The following is a 13,657-nucleotide window of genomic DNA, read 5'->3' as shown; positions in this document are numbered from 1 at the left end:
ACTCGTCTGTATAATGGAGCGAGAGCTCAGCCAGCTTCTAGGAGCTTTCATCTGTCTGCTGCAGCACCAAGACACGCACGCACGCACTATTTCTCTTGGCCCACAGACCTAACCAGACCAGCTGTAATTTGTCATTTGGCTGCGATCTGGCCCGTCAGCGCTGGGTTACTTTCAGCTCGTGGCTCTATGGTAATCCCTCCCTTTGAAGGCCGGCCAATCCAATCCCATGGCTGACATTGCCAAAACGGACTTCACTATTGTGACCTTTACAGCGCACCAGCTAATCTTTCTTCAACGAGCACGGGGGAGAAAGTGAAAAAGGGAGGGAAGCTGGCAATGAGTTCAACAAGCTTACTTGTCCTCCTTAGCGCTGTCTCCTCCATCCTATAGTCTGAATTTTTTTTTCCTCACAAGAAAAACGTCCCCCACAACATACGCTGCCTAGTCAGTTGGTGTTTTGTTTTTTAAAAAATGAAGGAAAAAAGTCATGGTTGACATTTAGCGAAGCCTCATGTTTCTGCCTCTGGCGTGGGGCAGAGGTGGCGTGCGCTGTGTTCTCGTTCCCACCACCACCTGGCACATTTACAAACAGACTCGTCGGTTAAAGGTTTTTCACACCTAGTTGGTTCAAAGCGCATAGCTCTCCGGTTTTGCTGCTAATGTGGCATCTCGGGCGAAATGAGAAGTCAAGAATCAAACAGAGAACTTGCTGAGAGGTAGGATTTGCACTTCTTCTGCAATCCACCTGGAGCAAAACACCCCGGATGTAGACTATGATTAGAAACTTCATTCAAAGCAAAATCCCGTGAGAAGGTGATTTCTGGCACGATATACCGAAACAGATGCATGGAGTTTGTTCAAAAAAAGCTCGAAAACAGAAGTAAATGTTAAATAAAGTTCTTATAAATCATATCAAGAACAAAATCAATATGTCCCTCTGATCAGTATTGCTGTACGAGCAATGAGGTTTCTGGGATTACTTCCCCGTGGATTTTTTGAGCATCACGCATATTTCCCGCACTTTGGTGAATTGGTATCCACTAATTTTCTTTTCCTTTTCTGTCCCACATTCATAATATAAATTCCTTTATCTACTTAAAGGAAGTGGGGAGGAGTAAATGTGAGTGTGTTAAATTTTGATGAATTAATTTGTAACATTTTTAAAAGTTCTGGTGTGTTTCGCGAAGAACATCAGTCCTATTTTTCCAACTGTGTAGACTGACTTTTAGACAGTGTACTTCCAACTGAAACACATTAGTTTCTACATTGTGGTGTTTTAATGAGGCACTCAAGTCGATGTACATGTACAAACAGACTGCTTTTATGCAGTAAATACAGTAAATGCTGCTAGATCTCAGTTCCTGATTTCCATGATGTAACTCTTTCTGTCATCTGCCCACCTTCAGTCTGTGTTTGACCTTCTCTTTCATCCCCCCTTGTGCTCTAGTTCTTTCATCTTTCCTCCCTCCTTACCTGTTATTGCAGTAAATTGGGCGATCGTGGCTCAAGAGTTGGGAGTTCGCCTTGTAATCGGAAGGTTGCCGGTTCGAGCCCCGGCTTGGACAGTCTCAGTCGTTGTGTCCTTGGGCAAGACACTTCACCCGTTGCCTACTGCTGGTGGTCAGAGGGCCCGGTGGCGCCAGTGTCCGGCAGCCTCGCCTCTGTCAGTGTGCCCCAGGGTGGCTGTGGCTACAATGTAGCTGCCATCACCAGTGTGTGGATGTGTGCGTGAATGGGTGGATGACTGGATATGTAAAGCGCTTTGGGGTCCTTAGGGACTAGTAAAGCGCTATATAAATACAGGCCATTTAAATTATCTAGAACCAATGGCCAGTTATAAAATTTGAACCAAATTTGACTTGGGACTCTGGGCTATATAAATTAATTTAACTTGTATTCATAAATGTGATGTTAAAAATTCAGATGAGCTAGTTAATCATTGGATGTAACGTGAACCTCAGGTAATCAGTGACTCTACAGTGAAGCCTCGTGAAACAGATTATGAAATGAAATGATTGATTATTATCATTATTACTATGAAAACGGTCAAAAATAGCACACGGTTTCAAAATTGAGGGTTATGAGTGGTTTGAATATTGGCTAACAACTTCTCAACCACAACTCTGTAGAGGACTCACCATTCCTCGTCACATCTTGGATTTTCCAACCAAGATGGCGACAGCAGAAACCCCTGATTTTTGGCCTTCAAAATAGGACTTCAGAAACTAGGTATAACCAGTTGCTGTTTATGCCTCTTTCAAACACCATTGGCTACTAATCTCAGCTAATTCTTCTTTAACTCAGCTGTTTTAAATGTGCAAACGTTTGCAAATGATAAGATTACTTACTGGCCAAACCAACTCTCTAACCATGTCTGAACTCTCGAACTCTGTTGGTCCGATAAAAAGATGTCTCCACAAGATGTTCACCCATTGGATGCTTTCTGGTGTATGTGTTTTTGCATGTTTTTGAAGCACTGTGGGACTCAAACTAGTCAGTCATAATCAGTGTTGGGACCAGAGATGGGCAGTAACTGTAATCCGATTACTTTTTTCGAGTAACGAGTAAAGTAAGGTATTACTATTGCAAAAACAGTAATTAGATTACCGTTACTTTCCCGTAGGAACGCTGCGTTACTGCGTTACTAAAACCGTGATTTTTTTGCGAGAATGTCTGATGACAGTGACGTAAGCAAGTGCGACGTTTGTGACAACAGCTGTGTGCAGATCAACAGTGGATCATATATCGAGTACTGGAGAGAGTATGAGCGTGCAGCGTTTAAGTATTGACCTTACTTTAAGTTTGATTCCATAAAAAGTGACAAAAACATTAGTGTCCGTTGTGCATGGGAAGAAAACTTCTTTTTACAGCGAAAAAAAACCCCTAAACTTCCAAGCAAGCACCGAGTGCGCTACCACGTAATGGGAAATTCACAGAGAAACTGCCGTATCCTTCCACTGACCGCTGCGGCACACCTGCACCAGGGTAAACCTCCGCCTACCCTACTCCTGCTTTACAGGTGAAAATAGAGCAACAGGACCGCTAGTCTTTGACTTTATTTATTTTCTGCTGTGTTTTATTTGCATCTATTTGAAAGACTGAGTGTAAACACAAAAAAAAAAAAAAATTTATGTGCTGGAATGTGCAGAAAATAGTTTTAAATATTAAACAAATTTCTTCCAGTCAGTGAATGTTGCATATAATTACATTTTTGCTTGATGCATAAAGTTAAAAGATTAAAACTAATAAAACAAGTTTTAAAAAGAGACTTTTCCATTTGATTACATTTTGTATGATGGATTATGTAGAAAAAGTAGAATTGGGCTGAAAGATCTATCGCTTTACCACCTATTCAGGTTGTAAATCGTGTTTTTAAAAATTAACTAAGTAACTAAGTAATTAATTACTTTTGAAAATAAGTAATCAGTAAAGTAACGGGATTACTTTTTTGGGGAAGTAATCAGTAATTAGTTACTGATTACTTTTTTCAAGTAACTTGACCAACACTGGTTGGGACTAGCGCGTTATTAAATAACGCGTTACAGTAACTACGTTATTATTGTGGTAACGAGCACGGTAACTAGTTATTATGCCAAAACCGGGAACGCGTTACTCGTTACTGGGATTTTCGATAGGCTTGTTATTCGTTACTTCGTATGGTGGCTATCGCGGAGCTTCCACAGATTCAATATCCCACGGTGTGGGACGGAGAGATTTCGCAGGTCTTTCCTCCCCACTGCTGTCAGACTCCATAATAAAGACTTTAACTGATCAAGCACACACATCCATACAATAATACTAAGTGCAATAATCCTTTCTGTCATCGTTGTATTTTTACTCAGTTGTATATAGTATTTGTATTTGTATTCTATTTTTATCTTATTGTATATTTATTTTATTTTATTCTACTGTATATAGTATTTTATTTTATTCTATTCTGTACAGTTGTGTACTGTATTTATTCTTATTGTATTCTAATTTTTGCCTCATAACTTTTGCACTGTCCACTTCCTGCTGTGACAAAACAAATTTCCCACGTGTGGGACTAATAAAGGTTATCTTATCTTATCTTATCTTATCTTATAACATTAGCAAGTGGTGGAGGCCAGCAGGTGGATGAAGGAAAAGGGAGGCAAGAGGAGAGACCCGAAGCAGCCGCTGGTCCGAGAGTGTCAGGTGAACTGAACTTCAGGTAAGAAGTTATAACCTGCAGTCCATCTGGGTCAGATATGAACCAAGTTTAGGTGGAGTTTATTTTCGTTATGCTGACTTTTTCGTACTGCGTGCTAGCTAGCATGACGGAGTTTCCATACAGCTGGGTGGGTGCTATGTTACTGATGTTGAACTTTATTTTGTTCATAAGGTTAATTATTAGAGTTGCCAACCATCCTGTAAAAAACGGAATCGTCTCGTATTCAGAGAAAATATCATGCGTTTCGTATTGAGGTGAAAAGGAACACAGTTTGTCCTGGACTTCAGCTAGAATGAAAAAGACACAAAGCTGGAGTTATTCTGTGTTTACGCTGCACAGCTGCCTCTTCTTCTCTCATCCTCTCACCCTCCCTCTCCTGTTTCTACTTCAATCATGAAACTGATCAATGATCAGCTGATCGTCTTTTCTCTCTTGTTTTTTTATCGTCCACTTTGCGCCAGAAAGAGGAAACCAGCGGATGTCACGGTAAACAACAGCAGCACGTTTAAGCTTGATCAGCTGTTGTTAGAATTTATTTAAAATTAATCTCTAGTATCAGCTGATGTTTGCCGGAGCCACAGCTGTAAACCTGCTGGTCATGATATCGGTTTGGTTATCTGGTGAGAGGGAAACATGAAGATAAAACCAGGAGATGTCCTTACTGAATCATCAGAGCTGTGATGGAGAAACAGGTTTAACTTTTAGTTAACATGAATGAGTTGAAGGGAAGTTATGAACTGTTTCTGAGAGACAAATAACACCAGGATCCTTTTCTAAGTAGCTGACAGCTGGTAACTGTGCAGGGGCGGGTCTAGCAAAGTGTTGCCAGGGGTCCACGTAGGGCATTAAAAGGGAAAGGGGGGCACAAGGAAATACTTTCTTATTCTAATTTAAAATGTCTCACTTTTAAAAAAATAATTATCTGAGTCTTGCAACAAACAATTGATAGATTGATACATATATACCATCAAAACAGTGTACATCACTGTCACAACAGTGTTTATTTTCATTCAAAGGCTTTATGATTTTTCCTATAATGGTGGGCCGGTCTCTAGTCAAAATGCCCAGGACGATTTTTTTGTCCCAGTCCAGCTCTGTATGCAGCTCATCTTCAGTCTGGTGTTACCTACATCTTCCTATTCAGAAGGCAGAATTTCCGAGTTCTGAGTACAATCGAAAGCACCACGACTGCAGTTTTTGTGTTGGATGTAAAAAGCAGGCTAGGATAGATTCAGGTGTGGGATTTCTCTCGTGGAAATACATTATTTTTTCCTTTCTATTGGTAGGTGGCACAGTGCACTTGTGGCAAGTAAGCAAGCTAGAAGACTGGCAATCTTGCTGGGTATCCAGTTACGGAAGCAACACATTAACAAGAGAATTCTGAGTAAAACCAAAGTTACTTTCCCTAATAACTAGTTACTCTGAAAGTAACAAGTAACTTGAAGTAACTGAGTTACTTTTGATAGAAGTAACTAGTAATGTAACTAAGTTACTAATTTAAAGTAACTTACCCAACACTGGTCATAATTCATCACTGCTGAAGCATCCCCAAATACAAGACTAAGGTAAAAAAAAAAAAAAACAACTCTAAATGCAATCCAGTGCATTAGTCAAAAGTAACAAAATAACAACTGGCAACAAAATAACAGCCTATAGTCTTGGGAAAGCACTGACATGTAAAGTCATGCCTATTTGTAGCTGTAGCATCAGTAAAGAAGCCCTGAAAGTGCCTCTCTCACTCAGTGCTATTTCATTTTGTTTTTATTTTGGTCCGCCAGCCCCCTGCCATCGCTTCATCTCTTTTTTTTTTTCCTGCCAGACCAGGCCGAAAGGGGGTGTGGGCTCAACATGAGCTCGCATCAGCGGGCTACCTCCAATCTCCCGCCATTTGCCAGCATGGTACCAATCAACACTTTACTCCCACCCCGCTGAGAAGCAACCGACTCTGAAGGAGACAGAAGGGGACCTGGTGTGATGGAGATATGAAGTGCGTGAAAGAGAAGAAGAAAGAAGAGGGAGAAAAAAAGACAGAAATAGAAGCAGAGAATAAGAGAAAGCAGGAAGGCAGCTTCTTGTTAAGCATCCTAAATTTACCCTAAGTGCTGAGACCCCCCTCCCTGTCATCATCTTCAGCTCTTGCTCTGTCAAAAGATTTGTCCCTGACACACATGCACTGGGATCTACCGTTAAAACTTCCTGAAATAACACTACTGCTGAAATAACACTCAAATTTAAACGTTAAGTGCAAATTTCGAGGATGTACCCAGAATGAAATGTTCTCAGGCTATCAATAACTTTTAAAAATAACACCTTTGAATATAACAAAACCAGTTAAATTACACCCCTTCAATATTAATCTTTTTTTCCAATAAGAGTTTCTGTGATTTCATATATTTCTACAGTTTATCATACTGAGGTCTGCTGGCTAACCCCTCACTTCACAAGAGTACTATTGATCCAAGCTCTGTCGTGATGAAAGCAATCTTTTACACCCTGACCAGCTTTTGTAATTAAGATTCTAATGGCCCTTGCACATCTTTCATTCATATACATCTGAGGTATATCTAGATGTTCTGAGAGGGGTGGCTTCTCATTCTGCAAATAATAAAATTAACTATTGTAAAGATTACATTTAAAGTCATTCAACTACAAATCTGGCCTTTCTGTTTTTGAGGCTGATTATAGACTTTGGTTTTGTTTGTAAAGGATCCTGTGATTATTCCACCCCTTTTTTCTTCTGTGGATGTCCAGCTGGTGATTGCATTTTTTTTCCAAACTGTACCAAACTGTTTGTTCTGTTACTTCTAATGTCCCTCCAGTCTCTCTGGTGGATTTATTTAAAAAAAATAACTGCAGCCTAAGAAAGACCGTTTTCAATGCCTTTAACATTTTTAATGCCCCACTTGTTAAAATACTGTATCAACCTGAACTATGAGGAAGTAACAAAACCCCACACTGGTCCATGAAACAGCTTTTGAGTGTACGTTCAAAATACATTTGAAGTCTTGAAACTAAGGTTACGGTTAGGTACTGTTAATCCAATAATTTCGTTTGGCCACTCCAATTCCAGTTTAAATTCTGTAATCTAAGACAATATTCATAATATCACTTAAACTTTGATGTTTCTTTTTTCACAAACTGAAAATTACAAAAATTGCGGCAGTTTTCCAGAAGTTGTGCATTTGTCTTGGTTGTATGATGTATAACATTATTGTGAGATCATGAGTGGCCTTTATCTCTTGATGATAACACCAAGATTCTGATTAATAGATAAGCTGCTCTACCTTCATAGCCACAGCCACCTGCATATATATTTGAGTCACACCTTTTCATGCTTAACTACTGCTCAGCAGTGTTGGTCAAGTTACTTGAAAAAAGTAATCAGTAACTAATTACCGATTACTTCCCCAAAAAAGTAATCCCGTTACTTTACTGATTACTTATTTTCAAAAGTAATTAATTACTTAGTTACTTAGTTACTTTTTAAAAACACAATTTACAACCTGAATAAAGCGATAGACCTTTCAACCCAATTCTACTTTTTCTGCATAATCCATCATATAAAATGTAATCAAATGGAAAAGTCTCTTTTTTAAACTTGTTTTATCAGTTTTAATCTTTTAACTTTAAAATTTAAATTTAATTATATGCAACATTCTCCGACTGGAAGAATTTTTTTTAACATTTAAACTTGTTTTCTGCACATTCCAACATTTATTTTTGTGTGTTTACACTCAGTCTTTCAAATAGATGCTAGTAAAACACAGCAGAAAATAAATAAAGTCAAAGACTAGCGGTCCTTTTGCTCTATTTTCACCTGTAAAGCAGGACTGCGGTAGACGGAGGTTTACCCTGGTGCAGGTGTGCCACGGTCAGTTGAAGAATCCGCAAGTTTCTCTGTGAATTTCCCATTACGTCGTTGCGCACTCAGTGCTTGTTTAGGGTTTTTTTTCGCTGTAAAAAGAAGTTTTCTTCCCACGCACAACGGACACTAATGTTTTTGTCACTTTTTATGGAATCAAACTTAAAGTAAGGTCAGTACTTCCACGCTTTAAACGCTGCACGCTCATACTCTCGCCCACAATCGATATATGATCCATTGTTGATCTGCACACAGCTGTTGTCACACACGTCGGACTCGCTTACGTCACTGTCATGAGACATTCTCGCAAAAAAATCACGGTTTTAGTAACGCAGTAACGCAGCGTTCCTAAGGGAAAGTAACGGTAATCTAATTACCGTTTTTGCAATAGTAATCCCTTACTTTACTCATTACCTGAAAAAAGTAATCAGATTACAGTACTGCCCATCTCTGCTGCTCAGTGGTTAGGTATCAAGTGTCTGCAGATAACCATTGTCCAACCAATCAACGGACAACTGCAGCAATCAGCTAGGAAACAAAGCAATCACAAGGAGGTTTTTAGTGCAGTACCCCCTTTGTGACCAATTTCACCTAGCAACAAGTAGCAACCACCTGCCAAATGGTCGGGGAAACACATTTTTCTCTAACAAGCGGAAGTCTCTAGGCCTGTGTGACTGAGGTTTCACTTGCACATCTGCAAAGGCACCATTAATGTTAAATGATAATTACAAGTTTTGAAGCAACATATAAATCCGTCTCCTGCATTTGGTTCATTCTAAGACAGACAATATCGTAACAGCTGAAATCCACCGTTGGGGAAGAATGAAAAAACCCTTCCCTTCCAATTACACCAATTGGTTTTCTCTTTTCCAAGTACCTGCATAATGTTATTAAAAGAAGAGGTGATGCAACACAGCAGCAATCATGCTTTTGTCCATGTGGCTTAAACTGTGAGTTGCAATTCTAGGTTTCTGTTTTTGGTCAGCAAAATATTTCTACATGCAAAGGATCAAATATCAATCCAAAACAGTTTATAGATGTTAGACAGTAGGCCGTGATAGATTGTGTACAATCTGTTGTCATTTGACAGTCTGCAAATGCGCTCTAACAAGGTCTGATCTGTGTTGACAGCCTTCTGCTCTGTGACAGCGTGCAAATGTAGCTGATGACAACAAAACCTTTCTGTGAGAGCATTTACCTGTGCATCAGTTATAAAGATAGTAAAGACTTTAGCAAATTCTTAGCCAGTGCTTTCCAAAATGTTAAAATATTGCTTCTGTCTCATGTAGGCAGCAATACACCCGACACACACTAGCATCACTCTGCTGAAAAAAAATTGTTCTTCTGAGATGTGCTTACCTGTTTCTCAATGTCATCTTTCTGAGTTTTCAAATACAGAGAGTGCAGGCACGTGTCCCTGAAAACATCAGCACAGTTTAGCAAAAAAATAAAAATAAACAGAAAACACAATGTTTTCTAAATTATCCATCCAAAAATTTAATTTGTCTCAGGCAGTGCTGCATAACATTCAGATATACTGATCATAAAACATTGTGTATAGATTGAAGTAGCAACCCTTAATTTGAACATGAAGCTAACGCACAAATGCAGTTTCTGGATTAGCCACTTGAAAAAGTGTGTAACATTCCACAGGTTGCTATGTTAAAATGCCCATCATTTTTTTTAAACAACTGCATGGTGTGTAAAAATATTTATAAAGCTTCCATTTGGAGACGGTCGACACGCGCAGCTGTAACCAACAGCTGTTTGCTAGCGCTAACCCTCAGCTAATTCAAGACATGTAGCTGGCCCTGTTGTTTGTGCCTTTTGGAATTTTTATGCAATCACAGGACACAATATGAAGCTATATGTGTAGCTCAGACCATCCAGTAATGTTTTACTTCTTTTTTAGTGAGCGAAATACTACTATCTTAGGAGTCTGTTACTTAGCACTTATTAGCATGTACATGTGTCACACCCATAAACTTCGCAGTAACCAAAATGCTAATGTCAGTGTTTCAAACTGCAGTTAAGAAATGCGTGGGCCAACCAAAACAGGACCAAAAGGCAAGGTATTCAGTTCTAACAATGCCTTTATTCAAAACAAACGAGTTACTAAAAAAGAAGCAATAATGGAAAAGGTTTAAAAGAAAAGAAATTAAGGAGGATTCATGAGAAAGGCTGTGTGTCAGGGACGTAACGAGGAAGTGAAATAGGCAGTGGTGGGAAAATAGACTCGCTGAAGTGGAGTTAAGTGAAAAAGTAGACACATTGGGAAGCGAAAAAGAGAGGCAGCAATATTGGATCAGGCAAATATTGAGCAAGAGCAACAGCAGAGACAGAGCAGAGAGCCAAGGCAGAGATCAACAAAGTGATCCGAGGAAAAGCACAATGACAACAGCAGACATTTTCGGTGTCTGGCTGGCTGCTCCGGCTGCAGCTGTGTGGTTGAGAGCAGCAGCGGCGGCAGTGGAAGAGCCAGAGCAGGAGAGAAGGCCCACAATGCAACATTTGGCTATTTCACAGTGTGCTGCAGCCCACCAAAACAATGTTGAAGCAATCAGAGGTAATTGCTCACTAATGGCTCCCTTTCCACTCTCCTTTTTCTAATTGCCTGCAGCGCCATCTGCGCGCACACGTGCACGCCTGAATGCATCCTGCATACGCAACCAGCTGACGAATGACACGCAGGTCAAGGAGTCGAGGAAATAACATGTTACATTTCATCTGAGCAGAGCACGAGAAATATTCTCAAAATGTGCCCACTGAGCCAAAGAGGGCATTTATACTGGCGGTGAACCTCAAACATGTTTGCATTGATTTTTTATTTATTTTTTTGCCTTCAGAGCCCGGCAGTTAAAGTAACCATATAATCATTTGTTGCAATAAATGGATGCGGCTTAACAGGGAAGAGGAGGGGGAGAGGGGCGGTTTGTGACTTGAACACGATCGCTGACGAGCCCGTTATTGAGGCTGCTGATGGATCTGCCTGTCACGCGCAACATTTTTTTTTTGCCTCTCCCCCTCCACCTCTCTCTTTCTCCCGCCCGGCTCGTAGATCCATGAAGGGGGCTTTGCTGACAGGAATAGCTTGTCACTGCTGTCATCTCCACGGCTCCTGCGCCGTGCATCAGGTTTCTTCCCTGCAGTTCTTTGTTACCACTTAGCAGGAAATCTTTTTTGGCTGCGCAGTGTGGAAACCATCACCGCAGGCAAAAAAAAAAAAAGGTGAAACGGGTATGGCGGGGGGTGGGGAAAGTGTTTTAAAGTGCAGCAGTTGCCACGGAAACCACCTTTACCCAGGTTCTCCTCATTTGCTCACCTTGCAGGTTTTCGAGCTTAATTGACAGATGCGGAAAGATGCACACACACACACACACACACACACACACACACACACACACACACAAAGATGGTCCTGGAAGTGATTAAATCCGCTGCCCACCTGCTTGTTTCCACTCTGGCGACCGATCGGTCTCTGTTTTCTGTTTACTGAGACATCATCTACGCTGCCATCTGTACCATTCCTGTTTGCAGTGAAAACATAATCTTTTTATCAGAACAGGTAGAGTTCCCCTTTGCATTCCTCAACAAAATAAAACACTGCTATGATTTGTTTCTGGTCAGCGACACACACTCTCAGACACAGGGGTACAGTAAAAGTCCAGGTCTCTGCCTATAGGGATTAACTATACTGATTTACCATCTAGGGCTAATTAGCATACCTCAAAATAACGATGCGTACTTTTCCCAACACTAACAAGTACACAAACGCGCCATTTTGTCAAGACTTTTCTGCAGGCAGACTGTGTTCAACAAATACAAAAGTATTAGGTGAGAAGAAATATTCATGTTACCCTCAGATTTTGGGGGTTTTACTGTTTAAATTTTTAAAAAGCACTCAATACATTCTTTTTTTTTCTTTTTTTTTGCTTTCAGTTATTGGTAGTACACGGGTTAGTGCTGAGACCTGAGGGAATGTGTTCTGGACTTGTGGTTATTAAGACTAGACAAAACCTCTGGATCAGTGCCGATACGGGACGATAAGAAGTCCAGATTTGTTGGGTTTTTTTAGCTTTATTTATGCAAAGGCACCATTAATGTTAAATGCTAATTATTTTTTAGTTATATTTATAAGTTGAATGTTTTCAAACTGTTGCAACATCTTTCTCTATATAATATGTCACTCTCTGAGCTTCTGCACTGATGTGTCATTAAAATGTCAACAAAAACCAACACAGTCAAATGCTTGTGTGTTTGCAGGAGGTGCATGACTGGTAGAAATGGCGGCTCGCGACATTAGACGTGACAATTTTGTTGTATGCAAGGTGGGCATAACGGGGCCTTTTGTTAAGAAATTAGAAGTAATCAATGCTCCTCAAAAGTTGGACATCGCTCTTCCAGTTTTATCCTATTTCGTGATCCATTGTCAAAGGATTGTAGTGCAAATGTGCGTCACACTGCCTGACAGAGAGATATGCTTGGTCAGGTGAGCATGGGCATGGGTAATCTGTTAAAATCCTTGAAGCAAAGTTCATAGAGTTCATGTGGAGATAATGTGGAGGCCGGCATGCTCCTGTCCTCATACGTCATAGATTGTGAAGTGATTCACGCTCTGTATTACAGGAACTGAACTGAGTGTAGGTCTTTCCGCTTAAACACCCTCATTATTATTTTTTTCTGAACACAAAAGCTCGAGTCCAGCTCCACAAAACATTCAGCATTTGTCTGAGCTGACGCAAAGACATGCAAGATAACTGAATTTATAACACTTCACACTTGTCACCTTGGTAAAACAAAGTGTCCAGATGCGAGGTCGGAGTAATGGCGTTCTGTCTGAGAAAAGATACGCAGCTTTGAAGCATGCTCGCATCGCGTGTGGTAAAGAAGAAGAAGATAGCCTTTCAGGTTTTTGTCTTTTCTAACACCCTTTGAACCTCTCGTCATACTGTTTTCACTGCATTTTTGAGGTAATCAAACCTGTGCAAGAGTTCCAGTTTGTAGTCTTTTAAAGCTGTTCTTGCTCTTAGTCAAACTGATAGTAGGTGAGGTGTTTAACCACACTTTTATTTACACTCTGCATCACTAGTTAAAGTAGATTACTCTCAGCTACCAGGGTTAGACAAACATTTCATAGGAAGTATTGAGTGCGTGTGTTTGAGCAAAATAAAGGCTGACTACAACTTTATTTTTATATTCATGCTTATTTACTGTGAGTACTGGGACTAGGCCTTCACATGACCATAAAGACTATATGTGTGTTTGTGTGTGTGCGCGCACTGGGCTGTACTTTAATGTGCCACAGTGTTCTGCACCTCGTCCCCGAGTGTGACAGAAGCAGATGTTAAACTGAGCTCCGGCCGCAGGGCTTAGAACAAAACTCCCATCACACAAAGCTATTTCCCCCTCCAGACAGTGGCTCTGCAGGCCAGTTTAGCGCTTTTATCCAGTGTTCACTCCCTTTGTTCATCATAAATCCTCTGCTGATGCCAGAAGGGGGAGGAAAAAATAAAAAAACAGGAAAATGTCAACGGCCAAACTGGGACAAAAAGTTCTACTTGCACTGCTGCAGCTCAGGGATTTCAAAAAGGCTGTTTTATTTA

General features: G+C 40.4%; 1 long non-coding RNA gene across 1 annotated transcript in view; it reads right to left on the bottom strand.

The window, feature by feature from the left end:
* LOC105941202 (uncharacterized) overlaps positions 1–13,657 on the bottom strand; it is a 31,542-nt gene that overhangs the window by 15,386 nt on the left and 2,499 nt on the right. The window contains exon 2 of the long non-coding RNA XR_001167822.2: positions 9,414–9,471. This is a non-coding gene — a long non-coding RNA (uncharacterized LOC105941202). The remainder of the gene's footprint in view (positions 1–9,413; positions 9,472–13,657) is intronic.

Source organism: Maylandia zebra, linkage group LG22, assembly GCF_041146795.1.
Source record: "Maylandia zebra isolate NMK-2024a linkage group LG22, Mzebra_GT3a, whole genome shotgun sequence".
NCBI classification, from domain to species: domain Eukaryota; kingdom Metazoa; phylum Chordata; class Actinopteri; order Cichliformes; family Cichlidae; genus Maylandia; species Maylandia zebra.
This window is presented reverse-complemented; position numbering and strand designations above follow the sequence as displayed.